Source organism: Sus scrofa, chromosome 1, assembly GCF_000003025.6.
Source record: "Sus scrofa isolate TJ Tabasco breed Duroc chromosome 1, Sscrofa11.1, whole genome shotgun sequence".
Classification (NCBI taxonomy): domain Eukaryota; kingdom Metazoa; phylum Chordata; class Mammalia; order Artiodactyla; family Suidae; genus Sus; species Sus scrofa.
Genome location: NC_010443.5, coordinates 105,753,727 through 105,777,863, shown reverse-complemented (window position 1 = coordinate 105,777,863; position 24,137 = coordinate 105,753,727).

Here is a 24,137-nt window from a genome sequence, read left to right as displayed (position 1 = left end):
TGCTCAAAAAAAAAAAAAAAAAAAAAGAGAAACCAAATTTTATTTTGAAGGATGTGTTCCAAGAACTTCCCCTTTGATTTTTTTTTAAAGCCATCTGTCATGTTTGTTTCATTCCAGCCTTGAAGTAAATAGATTTAGAGAGTCTAGGGCAGCCATTGAAACCTTCCGCAGAAGAACAGAAACAGCCCGCTCTGTCAGTGCCCTTCTGGTATACTTTAATCAAAAGGCTTTGAAATTAAAAAAAAAATAATAATACATCCATAGACATTTTGCTTGAGTTGGAAAATGGTGTGCAGAATACAGAATGTTATTTTGACCTATTGTTGAATGTCTCCAAACTTTTACTTTTACCCTGGGCAGCAAGGAGAGACTAATGCGGAGAGACTTTTTATTGGCACCAGGGAATTTATTTTCCCCTTTCATGTTTTGGTTCAACCCTCTGAACCTAAGATTTCATTTTTCCCAAGAGAGGTGAGCGGTTCTTCATTTAGAATAAAGAAGCATGGCTTTGCAATTCGTCTTGTCTGTTTAACCTCGTGATGTAATTTTCACTTTCCTACTGACTCACCACAAAGCGCTTGTTCTACTCTGTGAGAATCCCCAGGGTGGTTTTAGATGTTTTCCCTAGTAATTTCTTTGGAACTTGATGCTTTTGTCCCTTGAATGCTACATGGAAAGAAGACCCAGGAATTGGGCATAGCTCCCTCCCTTAAGACTGAATAATTTTTCCCTGGAATAGGCGACTTTCACAGATCAATAGCTGCCTCGGAGCAGGAAAGAAAACAAGAATGTGAGAAACTCATTATAATATAAAAATATTCTAAATAAATAAATGGCAAGTACTAACATGCTCAAAATAATAGTGTGGAAGTGACTGACAAAGTGTTAGCTTGTAAACTCAGATACATAGCTGTGCAAAAGCGCCACTATGATTAAAAGTGATGATGCTTATAGACGATTTCAGTGATAATTTGTTCAAAATAGATGGGCCAACACTACCACTTATATGTGTAAGTACAGTGAAAATCAGCATACGCTGTACGATGGGAGGTCCAGCCCTGATTAATACCTTAAAATATCAGGGACTCATCAAAATGGAAACAAAATTTAAAAAGCAGTGTGGCAACACTGAAATATTTACTGAAGAAATGATATGATGTTTGGGATTAGCCTCAAAATAACCTGGCCTGTGGGGAGGGGCTGGTGAGGATGCAGATGAAACAAAATGCTTTAAGGGTCAGTTACTGGGATTGGGTGAAAGGTACATAAGGGTGTGTGTGTTACGTATTCACTCTGCTTTTGCATATATTTGAAATTTTCTAGAAGAAAGTAAAAGTATACCCACTGGGGGGAAAAATCAATGGGAAAGACTAAGGGGTTTGGGGGGTATTGAAGTGTTTTATCAGAGCTTGGATAGAGGAGCATGGTACCTAGGAATAGTTTAGTTTACTGGTTTCCCTTAAATATTGATCAATGGCAAGTTAAAGACATGTGGGATGACTGTTTGTGATTCTGATGCCTTACTACAACTGACGGAGCTCAGAAAGAAAAGAGAAAGGTGCATCTTTCATTTCATTTAAATTATTTAAAAATCAATTTTTAAAATGCTGTCTTGTAATTTAGATATTTGCATCATTTGTTTTCTCTCCTCACAGAGGGTAAGTTCCTTGAATTGCTGAATTTACTTCTTGGATAATTTTATACCTGTCACAGGATCTAGCATAGAGTTTGGTCTGTATTTAACACTATTTGGGTAATGGGAGAATTATAACTTTTATTTTTATTTTTTTTGGCCACACCCATGGCATGTGCAAATTCCCTCATCAGGGATTGAACCTCCGCCACAGCAGCCACCCGAGCCACTGTAGTAACAGCACCAGATCCTTAACTCTCTGCTCCATGAGGGAACTCCCAATTATAACTTTTAAAATGCATATCTGATTGAGCATTTCAGATTCACAAATGTGCCTGGATACCTTATTCACAAATAAATATGCCCCTGACAGCATTAAAAGCTGGAAGATGTCATTGTTCTTATTGATAAATAAGAAGAGAATAAGGGAAAATATATCTTTTTTTTCCTGCCCTCACTCCCCACCTTTCTATTGGCTCTTGGAAGGCCCTGTGCTCAGTTTACATCTGCAAATATATATAATTTAGAGCTGTTTGACAGAGCGTGTTCTCATTTTCAAGCTAAACTGAAGGGAATGGCTTATGTCACTGACAGATCCACAAGAGCTGGTTTTTCCAAAACAAAATTCTGTGAAGGCTTCAGATTTTTCAAAATGCTTTCAATTTGGTGATGTTGTTGGAAAAATATTTGCTTCCAAATCAGTGTGCAGCATAAAACAGAAGGGCTCAGGCCTTGCTGCTTTGAATTAGCAGGAATTCAAAGTTATTATTACCTCTTTGATTCAAACAGCAATCCCTGCTGCTTGGGGAGCAGTTCTGTAAAGAAACAGGAGCCTACTGGCAGAGTTCATATACTTACAGCCCTTGAAAACACCAAACCTGGAGTTCCCATTGTGGCTTAGCAGGTTAAAAACCCTACAAAGTGTCTGTAAGGATGTGGGTTTGATCCTTGGCCCCCATCAGTGAATTAAGGATCTGGCATTGTGGCAAGCTGTGGTGTAGTTTGCAGATGTGGCTGGGATCTGGTGTTGCTGTGGCTGTGGTGTAGGCCTCAGCTGCGGCTCCCATTTGACCCTGACTGAGGAACTTCCGTATGCCACAGGCACGGCCATAAAAAGAAAAAAAGAAAAGAAGAGAAAACACTAAACCTTTGTTTAGTAGTAGACAGATGGATGGTTCAACCTGATTTGTAACACTTTGGTGAATGTCTTGACACGTCATGTCTGACATAAGAGTTGAAGACAGTAATTAGCGTGTTTGGCTCTGATTCTGTTGTGATCTCAAGAGACCCTCATCCCACATCTGGCCTCGGTGTGGGATGATGTTTCTCTAGGATTTCAGGGACCTGCCTATGTTTTTGGAAATCTTCGGCGCTTGCCAACCAACTGAAGCTGAGGACCATCTGTATTTATTTTCTTTTCTGAGAAAGAAGGTTCTGGAAGGACAGAACGGAAGCACTTTTATGGGCAGTCTAAGGAGTGACTCTCAGAACAGGTTTACAATCAGGTATTTTCATTTCAAATGTTATCATTCTTCTACCCAGAACCTCCCTGAAAGGAGAGTTTGACTTAGCCCCAAGGCGAGTAGACCCTCCAGGGCAGAGTCAGAGGGAGGGGGTTAAGACAGTGCATAACCTTTCAGCAGAGACAGCCTGGGTTCTTTATGGCAAGGTTTTCAAGATTATATTTACACCACCTTAGAAATAAAAAGCTGACCCAAGAGAGAAATAGCTCAGGAGTTTCACCTAAACTGTATTTTTACATGACCTAATAGAATCTTTAGTTTCTACCTGGAGATAATTGTAGACCTGACTACCTTTGGCAATTCGGGGAAATATGACTTGTGAATATAATTCTTTACGCTGAATCAAGATCTTTCGGTCTGGAAAATCCCCCTAAAAGATAGATGTTCTGGAATAGGAGATAAAAGAAGCTGTCCTTGGTCTGCTCTGAGAAACAGGTGAAACTTTTATTTCTTGTACTTTCCCAGCCTCTTCTTTCTAGACCCTACAGCATCTCTTTCCCACTCCTTTCAACTGCTCGTGATCTCTTCTTTCATTTTTCTCCCTTCTTTTCGCCCTCTTTCCTTCCTTCTCTCTCTTCCCAACTCCCTTTCTTCACACATAACCACATTCTCTTTTTTTCTGTCCAAATTCTGCTTCCTGTTTACGGTCTGAAAAAGTTTAACCCAGATAACTAAAATGTTACTTCTCCTTGAAACACATATCCTTGAGTTATTTGAAAAGAAATACAAAGTTAAAAGACAAAGAAAGAAAGCAATGAAGCCTCAGACATTTAGGTTTCAGAAATAGCAGGTGAGGGTGGGCTATTTGGGGGCAAAAGAATTGTCCATGGAGCCACTGTCTACCCACGAGATCTTTGGGTGTTAAACTACTACTGTCATCCACATCTCTAACCTGGGAGAGGCTTGTGAATAGCTCAGGAGAAAGGTGGGCCAGAGAGAAAGCAGAGAACCAAAAAACAAAAACCAAAACAAAACCAAAAAACCAAACTTGGGTAGAAAATGTTCTCAAATGCCTAGAAAGTCCTCCTGTTTAATGCTTTAATTTTTATTTAATTTTTATTTTTTAATGAAGCAAGGGACAAGTGAAGTTTGATTCCAAGTGGCTGAACAGCCCCTCAGAGTTTGCTATGCATTTGGCCAAGTCCTTTAGGACCCTCTACAAAAAGGCCCAGTACCCCGAGTTTTAGACCCATCGACAAGTGCACTTCAGGTCCAGGTTAACACATCCACCCAGCCTGTAATTTGGAAGACATAATTGGTGTTATTTAAAAAGTGCCAAGAGCACATTTGGTATTCTGCAAAATACAGATGAAAATCCCAGCAAGTTGAGGTGTGGCTGCCCCTGATCTTCTGGTTGCCAGCACCATGCCTTTCGTGTGGTCTATGAATCTGAAATGACTCCTTAATCAATTTGGAACAGGTAGTGCTGTTAAATAAGAGCCACACCCATGCTTGCGCATGGGAAAGATGTAGGAGTCAATTTCAGAGAAAACGTCCCAGGATTTGAAAATTGAAAAAGAGGGAGACAGGTAGTTGGCATAGGAAATTTACCATATCCTGTGAGCATCATGGGGGTGGCCTTTTATCACCTTTAACAGAAAGAACCTTAGGTGTTCTTAGTGGAGATTCTCAGACCTTGGCTTTAATTCAGGCAAGCCTCCAAATTTAGGATTAGGCAGGAAAGGAGAATGGGGAGAAAAGAGAAGAATGAAGCAGACATGTGATCCACCAAGAATGGGTGGGCATGAAAATTTTTATTTTATTTTATTTTATTTATCTTGTCTTTCTAGGGCTGCACCTGTGGCATATGGAAGTTCCCAGGCTAGGGGTCCAATCGGAGTTGTAGCCGCCAGCCTATGCCACAGCCACAGCAATGCCAGATCTGAGCTGCGTCTGCAACCTACACCACAGCTCACAGCAATGCCGGATCCTTAATCCACTGAGCAAGGCCAGGGATTGAACCCACAACCTCATGGTTCCTAGTTGGATTCGTTTCCGCTGAGCCACAACAGGAACTCCACACCTGAAGAATTTTAGATGGAAAAGGTACCCATTTGAAACAAGAACTGAGATCTACAAAACTCCAAATTTAAATGCTATGTTTCTTTAAACATTCAAGAGTTCCACCACCTGATTCATTTGACCTAAGGCATAGTGGGAGCGTGCCAGGAGCATCAGGCTGTTATCCTGAGCATCCCCTGACTCTGAAAGTTTCAGAAATAGCAGAAATGATGCTTAGGGGAAGGCGGAGGAGGAGAAAGGAAAGAAGTATTTTCCCCTCACTGAAGTTTGCTTGTTGGCAGCAAGCTCTGTCCTAAGAAAATGAAACTTCTGAAGTCAAAGGACTGCATGTGAACAGGTATTCTAGACATCACACCAAACTTGTTTTTAGATAAAAGGACAGTCCTTATGAGTTCTGGGATTTCTCTTCTCTGAATGCATTACTATCCGTTTCAGGAACAATATTTAGCCTAAGGGCATGAGATTAAAAAATATTCCATTAAAAAATATTTCCGCTTTTACTCCTCCTTCCATTTAACTTGTGTTGAGACACCTACATTCAGCCTCTAGCAATGCTTATAATATCTTCCCTAGACTCAATAGTGTTTTCCTAAAGAGACAGTGCAGGGTCATTAATGGGCTTAAGGGTTATCAGGAGAAATCAAGCTCAAGCATAGGAATCAACTGATCAAGACTTCAGAACTTGTTCTTTATCCCAGCTAAGAAAAGGGAAGCTTTAGGTTCTCCTCCCAAGAATTCTAAGAGGGATAAAGCTCAAACTCATCTTGTTACAAAAGAGTTTATAATTGAAAAAGATTACAAAAGAGTTACGAGTCCTAAAATTTCTCTTATACTTTCATCTTGATGTTTTGTTACAGATTATTAGTGGACTCCCCAGACCTGGTGTGGGGCATTACCCTTCTCTGCCCCCAAACTCCCCTCCTTCTATGTTATATTAAGGCCCTCCATGTCATAAGGTGATATTTCACAAGGGAACACTGTAGAAACTATAGTGAACAAGCAAGAACATAAAACAAGATGCTGCGTGAACTCACCTACTGAAATTGTGGGATGGAAGTTACTGCAAACATCATCAATTTTTCTTGGAGGCAGAATGCTCTATGATGAAGAAAAGAGTTTAGTCAACCACATTTCCACCCCGAAGTTTTCTACTTGAACTTCTGCTGGTAATCCTGGGAAACCCCAAAGGAAGGCTCTGAGCTTTTGTTAATAAGTCAAAAATACAGCTGGATATTGCATGCCTACCAGAATTGAGACTGCATTGGCTATATCTATACACTTGGTGTGGTGAGCTGGTTATTGCCATATGATCTAAAGTTCTTATTGACTGTCATCTGGATCTGCAATAAATAAAGGTTGGAAAATAACTTAATGTTCTCTAAAAACTTTTTGGACACTAAAACTTAAAATTCAGTGTCTGTAGAAGAAAACATAATTAAAAAAGGAAACCTTTGTTTCTATAGTCTAAAAGGTCATATATTATTAAGATTTTTGGCTGGAGAGTGAGTACATTTATATCCTTGATTCTTATATCAAAATATAAACACATATGAGACTAGATTTTCTAATTAAATAATGAAGATGGTTATCCAGTGACATTTGGAAGACAAGTCAACCAACGAGCAGATCTTGGCAACCTAGCATGACTGTATAGTATACAAATTTTAATCAGACAAATTTGTAATAGCATCATAAAAATATTAATAACTTTATGCCCAGAAATGAAAATAGCATGATTTAAAAAAAAATTCAAGTCTTAATAAATGATTCCGTAATTTCAAAGCTGGTGGAGATGGGTGCTTTCTAAACCCTGCGATGCCACTGCCATTTGGTAGCCTGACTTGAGCTTGTCTACAGAATTCTTTACCCTTGTTTGTCTGTCTTGTGTTTTTTACCTGCGTGGGAACCTCTGTGAGTGATTCCAATGACAACCGTGCTATCATTTTAACATTCACCGTTATTGTAATTTAAGATCTCTTGTCTAGAATGTGTCTGACTCACAGTTGGTGATTGATAAATACTTCTAAATATATGAATAAATTAGGATTTTTTTTTTACATCTTAAATTATTGAGCATTCACTGAATGCTGGTGTTAGTGCTATTCTTCTCAAAAAGCACTGAAAAATAATATTGGTATTGAATTTAGATGTGATATTGTTTTAATGTATCTGTTATTTGCTTGTGTGTAGATATGTGACACACACACACAGAGAAGCTGTATTTTAAAATAAAAAGAAGTACAAGCATTGTAGATTTTTGTACATTCTCCATTTACACCTATTCTTTTGAAACCTCAATCTTGAAAACTGTGAGTTTTGTGTCTGTGAAGCCTTCAGCCACACATTCCTTTCATAAAATGTATTTGTCTGGCGTATAAAGTTGTTTGGATGAGCCGAACTCTACCCAAGAGGGGATGTTTGGAACAGATGTTCATTCCTCTGTGGAGCTTAAGGCAGCCACCCCTCCTTTGTGTACCTTTGAACTGATGTGGAGTTTTGAGCAAATTGCTGACTTGTACCCCAATTTCAAGTTTAAGGTATTTGGTGATCTTCTGTCATCTACTTTTATTCCCTTGACAGTGTAACCTAAGATAAAGCTGTGTTAGCAAAGTAGAACTGTGAACTTTGTAGCTTCTAAAATTCAAATTATGTTTTTTAAGTGCTGGCAGTAAATAGAAGAGAGAGGTCAGGTTTAAATGAAAAGCTATTTTTCTTTTCCCACACTGATATTGTGTTCCCTGATGCTGAAACAATATCTGGTATTTAAAACTAAAGACTAGGAGTTCCCACTGTGGCTCAGCCATTAACCAACCTGACTAGTATCCATGAGGATGCAAGTTCAATCCTTGGCCTCACTCAGTGGGTTAAGGATCCAGCGTTGCCGTGAGCTGTGGTGTAGGTCACAGATGCTGCTTGGACCCTCCATTGCTGTGGCTGTGGCGTAGGCCAGTGCTACTGCTCAGATTGGACCCCTAGCCTGGGAACCTTCATGTGCTGCAGGTGCGACCCTAAAAAGACAAAAATAAATAAATAATTAAAAAAAAACTAAACACTGACACTTGGGTAAGAGCTATGGAAGACAAACATTGAAAGATAACAAGGCAGAGCATGGATCTCCCTTTATAGTCTAAATGGAAATTCAGTTAGTTGCATTTTTCAGTAGCGGTCTATTTCTCACTGAGAGAGGTGGATGCAATCTACTTGCCATTTTCCACCCTATTTTCTGTTCTCCCTGGCTTAGGGCTAGATGTAGACTTTCAAGATGACATTCAAGTTAGGCATTTGAGTTGCATGGAGATGGCATGAGAGACCGTTTAATCATGCATTTTGGGGGTGGAGTTTGGGGATATCTTCATGGATATTGCCATAGATTAACAAAATGGCTGATCCTCATTGGACCCAACATTAAGCTACTCATGTATGAGAAAAACTCTATTCCTCATTTATAGAACATTTGAGATCCATTCCGTTAGGCTGCTCTACCTTAATAAGATGGTGTGTCTTTGCAATGTGATGATAGTCTTTGTAAATTATTCCAAGTACTTTATCTAGAAATTTAAATATTTACTTAGTAAACCATGAAGCTGAAAGGTGTCCTATAAATCGGGAGAGTATCCATAACTTAGATTTTTTTCTTAATTTAACCATCTTCACTTCAAGAGCCCGAGCAATACATACCGGCAAATCTATTTAGCAAACTCGAAGTGTACGTCTTTATTTAAATAGAACTTAGATTGTAATAGTAAATACTCTTTAATATCACAGCCACATTAAAATTTCTGCAATGGAAAAATGGTCAATTTCAATAATCCTCAGTTTAAATGATTGGTTAGCCCCTTTCTATGCTTGGCCATTTAGACTTTGTTTCATGCTGACTTTGTTGGCTTTCCTCCTTTTGGATGATCAACAATTTTGCAAAGCAATTTTAACCCTTAGAGATAAAAATCCTCTTCCTTCTCCCTCTGCATAGTTAAACAGGAAAATCTGCCAGGACTGATGAGCAGCCCATCAGCTATACATGGTGAGCCACAAAAAGACTATAGAAAAGATTATAAACATCTACAGTGTTAGTTACAGGGACATTATCCATAAAGAATGTAATCCTATCCAAACCTTCGTACGACAGTTTCACAGTGCACCAGAATTTTTAGGATATTTTCTATTTTCAATCCGTGATCCCGTGTAATACATAGTCTTGGCATTTCTTATCGCTGCCAACCATGCATTTCTCATTTTTAAAAAAATGTTTGTTCCAAATTTCAACACTGTGGATCCTTTTTGCCTTAGACCAAATGCCTATCACGCATTCTCATCATTTTAATTAAACTCGGGCCAATCCAGGGCAAATGTTTGATTTTGACTCAAAAGGTGCATGCAAATCACAAATTCTATGCTATTCGGGAAGGAAATACTTCCTGTGGCCGCCTTTCAGCATGGGGAATGAAACAGTCTGCCAGATCTGTGATTTTGCACGTCGTTAGAGGAGAGACCTGCTGATTCAAAAATAGAAAAATCAACCCATATCCACCTAATAAGTAAATATCATACATCTGTAGCTCTACGATCACCAGAAACAAAAGCTGGATCTGGAATAAGGCAGTCCTCAATTTTAACTCAGCATCAAGTAAACAAAAGATCCAACTGGCCACCCATGGGAGAAGCACTGGGGCTGGGAATTTGTACATGGATTGGCCATCAGGAGCTCTTGAGTCCCTTGGACACTGCTGGCTCTCTCTTCCTGCATGGCCTTGAGCAAGGAAATTATTCCTTTTCCTGTCCTAGAAAATGGAGGAAACACTAAAGAATCATGCTTGTTAAACTTTTTTCACAGCTTGTACGGTCAATTAGAGCCTTCAAAGAGGCAGTTCTATAATTGCTGAATTCATTTTCATGAATCGAGATTTGAAATAAACATGGCTGAGTGGAAACTTAGCAAAGGGGAATCCACTAATAGAGTGTCATCAAAATAGGCTCCTTAAAATCCCCTTTTGGTGTATTTGCTACCAGTGATTTATAGCCATACTATGAAAAAAAAAAAAAAAGGCTTTTTCTGTGGGGAAAAATTTCCTCACAAATGATTTTGGAATGTACTCATCTGTGAGGAATACCCTACAATTCAAAATGTTTATAGGCAAAGTGATTGAGCTTTTTAGATTTTATCATTATGCTTGGGAAGAAGGTAGGGAAGATTTGTGGTGATCTCAGTTGGTAAAATAGGGTAGCTACAAAAGTCAGACTGATGAAAGAGGCAGGTGCTATTAGTGTTCAATGGAATAAATTATTAGAGAAATTGAAGGTTGAACAATAATGACGAGACCTGCTCTTGAGTTTTCTTGAGGCTCCCTTTGACCTGATCACCCTCCTCACTGATGATACTCCAACCAGTATTTCTTTTATTTTTTAAATTATTTTATTTTATTTTATTTTTAGGGCTGTACCCATGGCATACGGAGGTTCCCAGGCAAGGGGTGGATTCAGAACTGCAGCTGCCAGCCTGTGCCACAGCCACAGCAATGCCAGATCCTTAACCCACTGAGTGGGGCCAGTGATTCAAACCTGCATCCTCATGGATACTAGTTGGGTTTGTTTCCACTGAGCCACAATGGGAACTCCTAACCAACTGGTATTTCTGAATAAGCATCTGTATGCCCTGAATGAAATGCTCAGTATTACTGTATTTACAGAAATATTGTTATTTAACAACACGTAATTGATAGACTCAAATATGTAATAGTCAATTCAATAATATAGTTTACATGATTTTCTTTGTCTTTATTCATAATATCTGTATGATGCAGATGCTATTATTATCGCTGCTTTATAGATAAGAAAAATAAGGCTTAGGAAATTTAATTGTCTTACTAAGGTCACACAATAAGAAGCCAAACCAGAAATTGAACCCAAATCTTCTTTACTCCAGAATCAGTCTTCATTTTTTGTTTTTTCGTCTTTTGTCTTTTAGGGTTGCACCCATGGCATATGGAGTTTCCTAGGCCAAGGGTCTAATCAGACCTACAGATGATGGCCTACACCACAGCCACAGAAATGCCCAATCCAAGCCAGGTCTGCGACCTCCACCACGGCTCACAGCAATGCTGGATCCTTACCCAATGAGCGAAGCCAGGGAATGAACCCACAACCTCATGGTTCCTAGTCAAGATTAGTTTCTGATTCACCACGATGGGAACTCCCAGAATCAGACTTCTAATCACTCTGATAAACACCTTCCTAACCAAGAAGCTCATTCCATTATTGGACAACTCTAACAAATATATTAATCTGTCATCTGCCTTCTTGGCCAACATCTGTACTTTGGAGTAATAGGTATTAATCTAATAGGTCACTCCCATGCTTTCAATACTTCAACACATCTTGGGTCTCTGCTATGTTCCAGGCACACTGAAAGAAAGAAGGGATTCATGGAAAGTTTTCTGAAGATGGTGATGCTGAGCTATCTGGAGGGATCAACAGCAAGGAGGAGGAAGAGCCTTTTAAGCAGAAGTTATACAAATGGATAACTGTTTGGCATTTGTGGGAAAATAGAGAAAATATGCAATATGAAAAGCTTTCAAAAATTTAAAATTTGAGGGAGTTTCTGTCATGGCTCAGTGAAAACAAATCTGACTAGCATCCATGAGGACACAGGTTTGATCCCTGGCCTTGCTCAGTGGGTTAAGGATCTGGCATTGCTGTGAGCTGTGGTGTAGGTCGCAGACGGGGCTTGGATCTGGCATTGCTGTGGTGTAGGCTGGCAGCTGCAGCTCCAATTCACCCCCTAGCCTGGGAACCTCCATATGCTGCGGGTGCAGCCCTGAAAAAAATAAATAAAATAAAAATAAAAATTTAAAATCTGACTTCCCTGCCTCCTCCCTCCCCTATTCTCCATGTCTCCAAATTTATAATCCCAGTTCCCTCAGCTCTGCTTCCTCTGAAATCATTCCTGAATCACTTACCAGTCTGGGTTTCCACTCTGGAGACTTTTTGATTTATCTGCACCCTATTCTCAAAATACAGCCCCTAGAATGGAACTCTGTTCCTGATGTGACTAACCAACCAAAGTGCAGACACATACCATTTTCTTGATCTGAACATTATACTCACAGGATCCAAATGCATGTGACCCACTTATCCCACCTAATTTCTCCAAATATAATTTTGATTTCATTTTATTTTTTTGGTCTTTTTAGTGCTGCACCCACAGCATGTGGAGGTTCCCAGGCTAGGGGTCGAATCAGTGCTGTAGTGACCTGCCTACACCACAGCCACAGCCACAGAAAGGCCAGATCCAAGCCACGTCTGTGACCTACACCACAGCTCACAGTAACAGCCAGATCCTTAATCCACTGAGTGAGGCCAGGGATCAAACCTTAGTCCTTATGGATGCTAGTCAGATTCATTTCCACTGAGCCACAAAGGGAATGCCTATAATTTTTATGTTTTAAGAGAACTAAATCTGGAACAAAGCCTGGGCCATTTTCATCACATTTGATTCTGAACATCAAGGAGTCTCGTTTGTCTTCTTTGTCTCTCTTGTTATGCAGTCTAACCTGCAGTCTACAAGTTTATATTGCTTCCCTCCTTTATAAGGCACTGCTTTGACTTCCTGGGATGAAGCAGACATTTTACTTTAGTGCGAATTTCTATGAGATATTTGAATGAACAGGCAATCCTGGGGGCTCTGGGGGATCATCCTGCTGATCTTAGGAACTTCGATGGAGCCTAGTGGAACATAGTAGTTTTACTCCATATTATGAGAAAACTGACATTAAATCCTTCTGGTATAAAATAATTACAAGATAGCATCTAGCATTTGCCTCCGTAAAATTTAGTGCCTAAAGGACTGACTATCCACTCTGTAAACTGTTCTTGGCAAAACACGCTTTCAAATTCTTCTTAAAGCTCAGCAGGGTAGATAGTAAGGTCCTATATCAACACATTGAATTATTATTAATTATTTCTTATTTAATTTTTATTTCTCCATGAATCTTGCAATGTAGCAGGTAGTTCTTTAAATAAATACTCCCCCATACACTTTCCCACATACACTCACACACACATGTGCACATATATATTCAGTACACGCAGAGAAGGGCCTGTTTATCCATCAGTGTAAGTTAATGTGTCTTAAGAGAACCTTTTTTTTTTTAAGCAGGTACAAGGGTAGATTCTGGAGAGGGATGAATTTTTTTCTTTTTTTTAAAAAAATCTTTATTGAAATATAGCTGATTTACAAGGTTGTAATAATTTCTGCTGTAGAATACAGTGATTCAGTCATGCAGATACACACATCCATTCTCCCTCAGGTTGTTTTTCCACATAGACCATCACAGAATATTGGGTAGAGTTCTCTATGCTATACAGCAGGTCCCCATTGGCCAATCATATACCTCAGTGTGTGTATGTCAATCCAAAACTTCCAGTCCATCCCTCCCTCTTCCCTTCCTGTCCCCTTTGGTAACCATAAAATTTTCAAAGTCCATGAGTCTGTTCTGCAAATAAGTTCATCTGTGTGCTTTTTTTTTTAGATTCCACATATAAGTGATATCATATATGATGTTTGTCTTTCTCTGTCTGACTAACTTCACCTAGTATGATAATTTCTAGATCTAGACGAATTTCTTGCAAGGGCCTCTGGAATGACATCTCAATGGAGCTTCTTTATTTTGTCTGTATTGAGGTAAATTCCCAAGCATCAGATATATCTTCATTGACATGAAGTCATGGAAATACACTTCAGAATCCATTGCAATGGAGGAAGATGGAGAAGGATGACTGGCTGACTAGTTGTGTCATCATGGGTGCAACATCTACTGTCCCTGCTGATGCTGAATTTGCATGCGGTGCTTAAAATGATCAGCAGGGCTTACGTATCCTGGCCTGTTAGAACTTAGCACACACTGATTGACCTTCATTCAACTCATAATCAGAAAAGGGAAAGCCCATTAGGAGAGGCTCCTTTTTTTTTTTTTTTTTTTTTTCTTCTTTTTAGGCATACAGAAGTTACCAGGCTAGGGGTTGAATCAGAGCTACAGCTGCAGGCCTGCACCACAGCCATAGCAACTCAGGATCTGAGCCACGTCTGCAACCTATACCATAGCTCACAGGAACACCAGATTCCCCAACCCACTTAGTGAGGCCAGGGATCAAACTTGCATCCTCATGGATACTAGTCGGATTTGTTTCCACTGTTCTTCCTTACCAGCAAGGTTAATATATATCTATTTGTGCTTCTGCATTGGGTAACTATTTCAGAAGCTGAAGCAATGAGCTAACTGTCCAAGTTGAATGTTCTTACTGTACTCTTCCCCATCTAATAAATGCATTAGGCTGAACTAAATAAAATTAAATCAAAGTGGCTGTCAGCTAGTCTTGAGCCAGTCTACCCTTTTCTTCCTCCTACTGCAAGCTTGGTGGGCCATGTTGAACCAGAACTTTGTTGGTCTATTCTTAGTCTATTGCTTAGACCTTGTATTTCCTTTAGAATAGTGATTTCTCTCTCTCTCTCTTTTTTTTTTTTTTTTTTTTTTTTTTTTTTTTTTTTTTTTTTGTGGGGAGGAGGCAAGAGGAAGGATGCCTGAAGAGTAGGAAAGTTATTCAGGGGAAGGAAGGAGAAAGAGATGGAAGAGGCAAGCCTTTTTCTGACCCCTTTCAGGCAAATCCTCACCTTATCCCATAGCAGGCACCAAGAAGTTTGCCATCAATGGTAAATCCTCACTTCATCCTTTCTGGGCATCTCAGGAATAGATGTTTCTTAGGTAGCTGGAGACTCAAGGACCAAAGCTGAGGAGGGACTGTCTGATGGCTATAATCTAGCTGGTTCTGGGTTATCCCAAACCCATAGCATTTTGCATACTTGTGCCGTGTTTTTGCCTTGCTTCAGTCAGCAAGACCCTGCTTATTAGAATTCCAGAAATGCCTGGATATAACCACTTTGTTTCTGATATAATTGAGATTATCTTGTGCTCCCTGGAAACATGTTTTGTTCAGCCAGTCTTGTCTAAGATGACAATGTCCCCACCCTGCTACACTATGGAATTTTCTCTGACTCTAATGTTATAAGAGTGGATTAATTTAAGGAGGAACTACTACAACCTCTTTCCTTCCTGAGCTCTGTAGCAAGTTGCTACAATTTTCCCCATTCTTATGTTAATTAACAAGAAGTGGGGGTCTAGGGATGAAGTCTCTAACTCTTTAGCGCAAAAAAAAAAAAAAAAGCCCTAAATTTACTAGGTAGTGATATAAACAAATGACAAGTGGAGACTTTCATGATCCACAACCAACCACAGCTGCATTAAACCAATGACCCAAGACGTCTGGTATTTTGTTATCGTATAGGATACAGCCCAATATCAACACTCTGAAGGAAAAACATGTATGAGAGAAACAACCCAGTTTCTGCCAAACATTGGAATAAAGGCTAAACAAGCAGCTGGTGATTTAAGACAGAGATATACAAGGTCAGTGATTCCTGACCGTGACTCTCTTTGCAAGGCACAGCAAACTCACACAGAACTCCATACCTCGTCCATTTACCTAGAGGGCTATGTATTTCACAATCAAACACAAGGTAAAAGCTCTTGATTAGAGGCACAGAGTTCAGTTTTGAGTCCTTTTGCTCAATGGCTGGATCAGTTCAATTCAAAACACGTTTATTGAGAACTATCAGCAACTAGACTATGTATCACGAGGGATGTGAAGATGCGAAATTTCTTCTTTCAAAGAACGTAGCATATTCTGGGAGTTCCCTGGTGTTTGATCCCTGGTGTGGGAATTGAAATCCCACAACAAGCTGCTGCACACTTCAGCCAAAAAAAAAAAAAAAAAAAAAAAAAAATGCTAGGCACATTGAATTCATTGAATTGTGGAAGTAGGCTGTCTTAAGGATTCTCTGATGGAGGTGCAGAGTACTATGGACACAGAGAAGAAAGCTGTAACAGATTGATGAAAGAGACAGTTGAGTTGGGCCTTGAATGCTGAGTAGAATTTAACCCAGTAAGAACTAGGGAGAGGTGTGGGAGAAGGGTGAGAAAGGGTGCTTGAGAATGAATTCATGATTGTTAAAGATACTGGACCATAAAATATCACTGTATGTTTAAGAAAGAGTGGCTATTCTGATATGGCCTATTCTGATATGGTATGTACCATATTAGAAGACAACTTACAAATGCAGTTTGGAGCTGAGTTGTGAGGGGCCTTGAATGGCATGCAAATGAGTTTCACCTTCTGGTTGATTGAGAAATTCATTCATTCAATGTGTATTTATTGAGCCCCTACCTTGTAAGTGTTGACATTGTTGTTACAGTGGTGAATAAGAGATGAGCTCTTTTCTTCCACGGGGTTTATCTTCTACTGATAAGCTAAGCTACTAAAAAGTTGACAAATTAATATGATAATTTTAATGGGAAATAATTTGGGGGAAGGAAATAAAGCAGGAGATACGTGAGAGACAGAATGTGGGAGTTCAAGGGTGACCTCTCCAAGGACATGAGATTTTTGCTGAGACCTAACTGATAAGATGACTTCAGTCATGCAAAGACAAAGGGTGGGAGAGAGTTCCATGCAGAGAAGTGAAAAGAAAATCCAAGAGAGGGTTGTGCTTTCCATGTTTAGGGAACAAAAGATGAGGGATTGTAGATTGTAGAAAGTGCAGGGACAGTGACATGAGATGTGGTTATAGAGGGAGCAGAGCCTGTTCATGTAGGGCCTTGAAGGCCAAAGTAGAGTTTAGACTCTATTCTTAGTGTAACGGGAAGCCCATACAAGGTTGAGACAGGGGAGCATCATATGCTGGCTTCTGCTTTGCTCTGTGGTGAGCTGATTACAGTGGATCAGGGGTGGAAATGGAGGAGTTCCCGTCATGGTGCAATGGAGATGAATCCAACTGGGAACCAGGAGGTTGTGGGTTCTATCCCTGGCCTCGCACAGTGGGTTAAGGATCTGGCATTGCCATGAGCTGTGGTGTAGGTCACAGATGCACCTTGGATCTGGCATTGCTGTGGCTGTGGTGTAGGCCAGCAGCAACAGCTCTGATTAGACCCCTAGCCTGGGAACCTCTATATGCCATGGGAGTGGCTCTAAAAGGACAAAAGACAAAAAAAAAAAAAAAAAAAAAAAAAAAGAAAGAGTGGAAATGGAGAGAAATCCATGGAGAAGTTCTTGAATTTCAGGTGGGATATGATAGTGGCTTGTCCCAAGATGGTATCAGTAGAGAAAGAGAGAAAGTGACCAGCTTGGCATATGTTTTAGAGTTATTGTCAACAGTTCTTAGTGTTGAATTGGATGTTAGAGAGAGAAAAAGAACAATCAAAGATGGCTGTCAAGGTTTTGGTTTGAGCAGGTGATTGCGTCATTTGCTGAGATGAGAAAGACAAGACTAATTTCAGGGGTAAATCAAGGGAGTTTTTTTTTTTGGATAGATTATTAAGTTTGAGTGGCTTATCAATCATCTAAGTAGTGAAGTCAAGTGGCTGGCTATCATATGAGTTGTCATTCTGATATCAAGGCAAAGGCCATGGTTGGAATAGCAAATTCAGGCATGTACTTAGCCTAGCAGAGTAAATAATGATGACAGATTTCCCCTTTCTCGTAAAAATTGGTGTGTTTTTTAGCTGGGGTTACTAATGATAGTACTATATCACTGTATTATATAAATATTAATACCTCTATAAAAAGGTTGCTTAATCATCAGACAAAATTTCCAAGCTTAAAAACACCATAATTTCTGTAAGAAAAACACTAATAAAAGTGAACATATTGACTAATTTGTAAATTTTCAAGGCCATGTGTATTACCAATATTTGCATTTACTGTTTGGATTTACTTTGTTATAATATGATATAAGAAAGTCTGGTGGGTATTTTTTGGATCAGAAAAACCTTGTTGTAAACTTGGACATTGAGGAAAATCTTGTGCTTGCTTATGAAATGTATTGAGCCCATTAGAAAAAGGAAGAGCATAAATATGCCATCCTTATCATGATAATATTTTTAAAATTCAAAATTAAGGTTTCCTTTTAATGGTCTCTGAATTCCTAATTATTGACTGAATCTCCACTGGACTGATGGAGAGAAACGACTGAAGAATAACCCTAGCATGCCTTAGGAGAAAAGACAATATGCCACAGAGGTCCTTCAAAGCTAGGTATCATAAGAATGCTTCATCCATGCTAAATCATAATTATATTAACAATAATAAACTTTCTCAATAGAAGTTTATTAGATCTTCCTTCTACATGTGAAATCTTTCAAAGGATTCTTTATTCATTGGAAATGCTCTCTGGCATGATGTGCAAATGAGGATAAAATGAAGCCTGGGAATGTGGTCAGGGAGACAGAGATGGAATAAGCAGACCAAAAAATATTGAACCAAAAAGTAATGCATGAACTACAGTACATCTGGTGAGTATGCATACCATTGCTCTATGTTAGAAACCATTACAAACCATTTGCAGTGATCAAAAAAATTCCTGCCCAGGTGCAGCCATTTATATTTTGAAAAATGAAATAAATCTAGTGGATACTATGGACGAAGAACTTGCAAAATCTTATTAGAAAAATAAATCTGTTTTGAGTTAGAAGAGTGAAAAAACTCTAACAAATTACTGGAGAAGAAGTGTTGCAAAACTCAATACATTCATGTTTATTCAATAATCACACACATGTTCCATTAAGAAATGCAGGAAAAAAAGTGCAATAAATATTGACTTTCACAGCAAAGTGTAGAAGTATATGTGCAAAGAATAATGAATTCTTTTCATGACAGTTTGGGGAAAAAATAGAAACTTTGAGTCATTTATACAGGTTGAAAAATAAGAAAGCTGTCCTCTTAAGGACATTTCAAGTTAGTTTTATAGATTATTCATTTGACTCGATTCTCTATATGCACGAAAACCAGTGTGTGTTTGGTTGTTTCTTGAATGTAGGACATCATAGGGCAAGACCTGGGCTTGGAGCTCTTTCAGTTTGGGAGGAGACAAAATCATGGTTCAACTCTCCCTCTCACAATGTTGATTTTCTTAAATCTCCCTAAATAGAGAAAGGACTCAAAATTCAGCATCGCTTGCCTTTGAGGGTTTGGTGGAAATCACACTGTGTTCTAAATACCTCATAACACCCTCTGGCAATATTTCTATCCAAAATTACGTTAAAATGAACTTAAGAGATGCTTGAGTGGGGGAAAAATGGCAAAAGACTGTCTTGGGAATGCTTATGTTCTGCTGATCAGAGTGTAACTTGGTACAATCTTTTGAGAGGCGACATGGCACAACTAAGAAATGTGTACCAAAGATCTTTAAAATGTTCATGGCCTTTAACCCACCAATTCCATGGGATCCAAGGAAAACCATCAGAAAAAGATGTATATAGCAACTTTCATGCAGACATTCACCAGCATTACTTATGCTGGTAAAAAAAAACTTGGAATAGGTTTAAATTTTAATGGTAAAATGATTTAATAAATTAGATTAAGATTCAAGGTGGACTACTGTAAAACCCTTAGAAATCATGTTTTAAAGAATATTTATTTACTTGCAATATTCCTGATGTATTTTTAAATGAAAAAGCCAAAGCAACATATACAACTCATGGTTTAGCTTCTGCTATGTTGTATGTGTTTGTATGTAAGCTGTTTGTATATATTCTTTTTCATTTCTTTTCCATTATGGTTTATTACAGGATATGGAATATAGTTCCCTGTGCTATACAGTAGGAACTTGTTTATCTATTTTATATATGGTACTATGTATATGTTAATCCCAAACTCCTAATCTATCCCTCCTACCCCCTTTCCCCTCTGGTAACCATAAGTTTGTTTTCTATGTCTGTGAGTCTTTCTGTTTTGTAAATAAGTTCATTTGTATCATATTTTATACTCCACATATAAGTGATTATCATATGGTATTTGCCTTTCTTTGCCTGACTGACTTAGTATGATAATCTCTAGATTCATCCATGTTGCTGCAAATGGCATTATTTAATTCTTTTCATGGCTGAATAATATTCCACTGTGTGTGTGTGTGCACATGCACGTGTGCACACACATGCACGCACACACACACACATGCACATCACATCTTTATCCATACATTGGGGTGAATATATCTTTAAGAATTAGAGTTTCTTCTGAATATATACCCAGGAGAGGGGTTGTTGGATCATAAGGCAACTCGACTTTTTTTTTTCTACTTTCAGTTTTTAAAGGAGCCTCCTCATTGTTTTTAATAGTGGCTGTACCAATTTACGTTCTCACCATCAGTATAGCAGGATCCCTTTTCTCCATACCCCCTCCAGCATTTGTTATTTGTAGACCTTTTACTGATGGCCATTCTGACCTGTGTGAGGTGATATCTCATTGTAGTTTTAATGTGCATTTCTCTAATAATTGGTGATACTGAGCATCTTTTCATGTGGAATTTAGCATGATTTAAATATTATCTTTGTGCTTTTGTCTGTTTTCAAAATTTTTAGGCTGATAAATGCTTTTACATTCAGGAAGGAAAAACTCAGTGTTATTAAAAAGAAAGGCAACCAAAAGGTTAAAGAGAGGGTTCTGCCTTCATTATTGGAAGAAGTAGACAGAATCTCAGGTCTTCTTGTTTTACTGAATCAGTGGGTGAAATTGATCCTGTTCTCTTTAAGTCTCTACCTGGCCAGGGGTTGAGTGAAGTCTGAATGGGAAGGATCTGGGTCAAAACCTCCAAAATGTGAAACACTGGTTGGACTGAAAAGAATACCAATTAGTTCAATGGGAAGGAGTTAATCTCTGGAAGTATCCAATCTGCTGTGTGATTCCTGGTGGGAGAACTGAAAGGCAGGCACCACCTCCAGAAACTCGCTTAACCCCTCACCACCTGCAGTGCAGGGCTTCCACTGGTCCCCCCTCTGATTCCTCAAGAGTTCCCAAGATTATCATCAGCTTGGTGGGGCATAGCGCAATAAGAGAAATGAGCCCTGGGTCTCACAGCTCCACGTGTAAATGCAGACTCAACCACTTGCCCGCAACGTTATAAGATCATATAATGATGCTTGGTAAATTGCTTTGAGATCCACAGGCAAGTCTGCGACTCCATTACCAGTCTTTAATCGGTGTTTCTAGTCACTCATGTAAGAACTATTGAAAACCATTGATCCCGAGCTTTATGTAGAATCAGCAAGTGGGTCTGAGAAAGTTTAGGTGCCAAGATCTTAGCAAACAAAAAATAAGCAACTGTAATAGCATTAAGCAGATAAAACCAATACAAACCAATGTGAATATGAAGATAAAGGGAAATTATTAAGGAAATAAATCTGCTGAGAAAGAATGCTCTATGAGAACAAATCGAAATGAATGAAAGTATCCACTACTGACTTGGACCAACGTTTTACTCCTTCCTTTATTGATATTTAAGAGTTGACTTTCTCATCAAAAACATGAACTTCCTAGATTGAATGTTTTTGACCAATACATTATAGAGCAAAGTATTGTTAGCTATTTAATAATAATTGTTAAGAGGAATTATTTCAGTACTTTTTTCCTGTGTAATATTAACATTTATGTGTTTGTGCTTTGTACTACATTCAGTGAAATGCTGAAGTCAGCCACCTGTGGTGCCAGTGGGGCTCAACTATGAGGGAATAGTAGTAAATTCTATGAAGAGTATCTACTGGTTTTATGTATAACTATAGATTATTGAGAATTTTTCACTTGTGCTATATACCTTGTTTGTCAATTAACATCACAGCATGAAAGCTAGTTTTGTAGAGACCTAGCCATCCATCCATCTATTCATCCATCCATCCACTCATCCATCCATTCTTCCATTATCCATCTAACTTTCCCACGCCTGTGCCAGAAATAATTTCAGATGCCTTACAAAATATAAAACAAAATTTATAAGTAAGGGATAAGGAACATGGGGCAAAGTAGGAATAGTAAGAAAGATTAAATAAAGCCAAGAATGAATTTAGTAAGTCATGAGTCCTCTGCGTTTTTTAGAATTGGGCCAAATTTCAGGTGACCAATACAAAGAGAGAGAGAGAGAGAGAATCAGAGTCATCAAATGTTGTCCCATGAAGCCCTTGGCTTCCCAGGAGTTACCAGGGGGCAGGTACAGCAGGTGAGATTAGGCCAAGGGTGAGAGTTTCTCTGTCCTCCTGCTCAGTCAGATGAGTTCTGGGTTGATAGTTTTATATGGGATGGATTCTGGGTAATACTTAAGATTAAGAAAGCATCCTCCAGGAGTTCTTTTCGTGGTTCAGTGGTTAATGAACCTGACTAGTATCCATGAGGATGCAGGTTTGATTCCTGGCCTCGCTCAGTGGGTTAAGGATCCAGCGTTGCTGTGAGCTGTGGTATATGTTGCAGATGCGGGTCAGATCCTGTGTTGCTGTGGCTGTGATGTAGGATGGCAGCTGTATCTCTGATTTGACCCCTAGATGGGAACGTCGATATGCCAGGGGTGTGGCCCTAAAATCAAAAAATTAAAAAAAAAAAAAAAACGGAAAAAGAAAACGTCTTCCACTAAAAGACATGCTCAAAAGTTAGACAATTCACAGTGGCCCTAAGAGTAAAGTCAACTCATGTACAGGTAATGCATGTCCATTCCTGGCACTAAGGCTAGAGATACATCTCTCCTGTGACCTCCCAGACAAGATACAGCTACTGAAGTGAACAACACACTCAACAATACCTTGGAAGAGACTTGTGGAAGGTAGGTGTATTTTCCTAGCTGAAGGTTTAAGTATCTCATTCACCTCTGTATTTATTCCACAAATATTTACCAAACACCTACTATGTAAATAGCCTAGAACCTGGGTGTAGTGGTATAGTTTTGATTTTGAGAATTATTCTTTTTGATATTAGTCATTCATGAAAAATTACACAAGAATAGAGATAATAAGAGTAGAACCAGCAAATTCAGACAAAAGCTCTGTAATCAGAGGACAGAGAGTGACTTTTGCCACAATTATCATAGGCTCTTCTTGGAGTGAGGTCAACCTGACATTCTTTAAAGAATGTCCAGGGTTTGGGTCAACAGGGAAGGCATGCAGATATGTTGGTATGCTATAAACACAGATCAATAGAGATGGAAGAAAGTAAAAACTGTTAAAAGTACTGAGCATGATTTTTTTTTTTTTAATCAGGAGGAGAGCATGAGGACAGAGAGAAGAGTATACAACTTTGCTGTAAAAACCCAGAGTTTTACTGATATTTTCACCATAGAAGATTCTGGCACTTGCCAGTGCACATGCTGGAGGGGCATGGGGGTGAGAAAGGAGGGCAGACAGCAGCTTTGGAGATTAAGGCTCTCTTCCCAATCAATCTTGTTCTGTCATTCTCTTATTTTTCCAAAAAAATCCAGCCTTACTCGGTATTTTGTAAGACGTGTACCTTCACTCTTTTGGAGGTGGTAATGCTGTGTCCAAAAATACAGATTTGAACACTACCTATTAATTCTGTGGCCTTGGGTAAGTAACTTGACTTTTCTGAGTCTCTCACCATTTCCTCATTTTAAAAATGTAGATAATAAGAGGGAATCTCCTTATTCACAAAGCTATAGTGACGATGAAATCAGGGTTATAGATGCAAAAGCTGCCATGATTTATGCAGCTTTAGAATATACCTGGAGGATCCAAAAGAGACTAACACAAGTGGTTGCATTTGAGGAGAAGTGGGAAACTGGAGGTGGATTTGGAGGGGAGGGGAGAAATGTAGAAAAATAGGAGGGGATGAGGGGAGGTTTTTTACTTTTTATTGAGTACACTCTTGCATTTTTGCATTGAGATTCTCATAACTTATTCAAACTAAATAATGAATAATTAAGAATAGACTTTAGGAGTTCCCGTGGTAATGAACCCAACTAGTATCACGAAGACGCGGGTTTGATCCCTGGCCTCACTCAGTGGATTAAGGATCCAATGTTGCCATGACCCGTGGTGTAGGTGTAGGTCGCAGATGTGGCTTGGACTGCAATTGGACCCCTA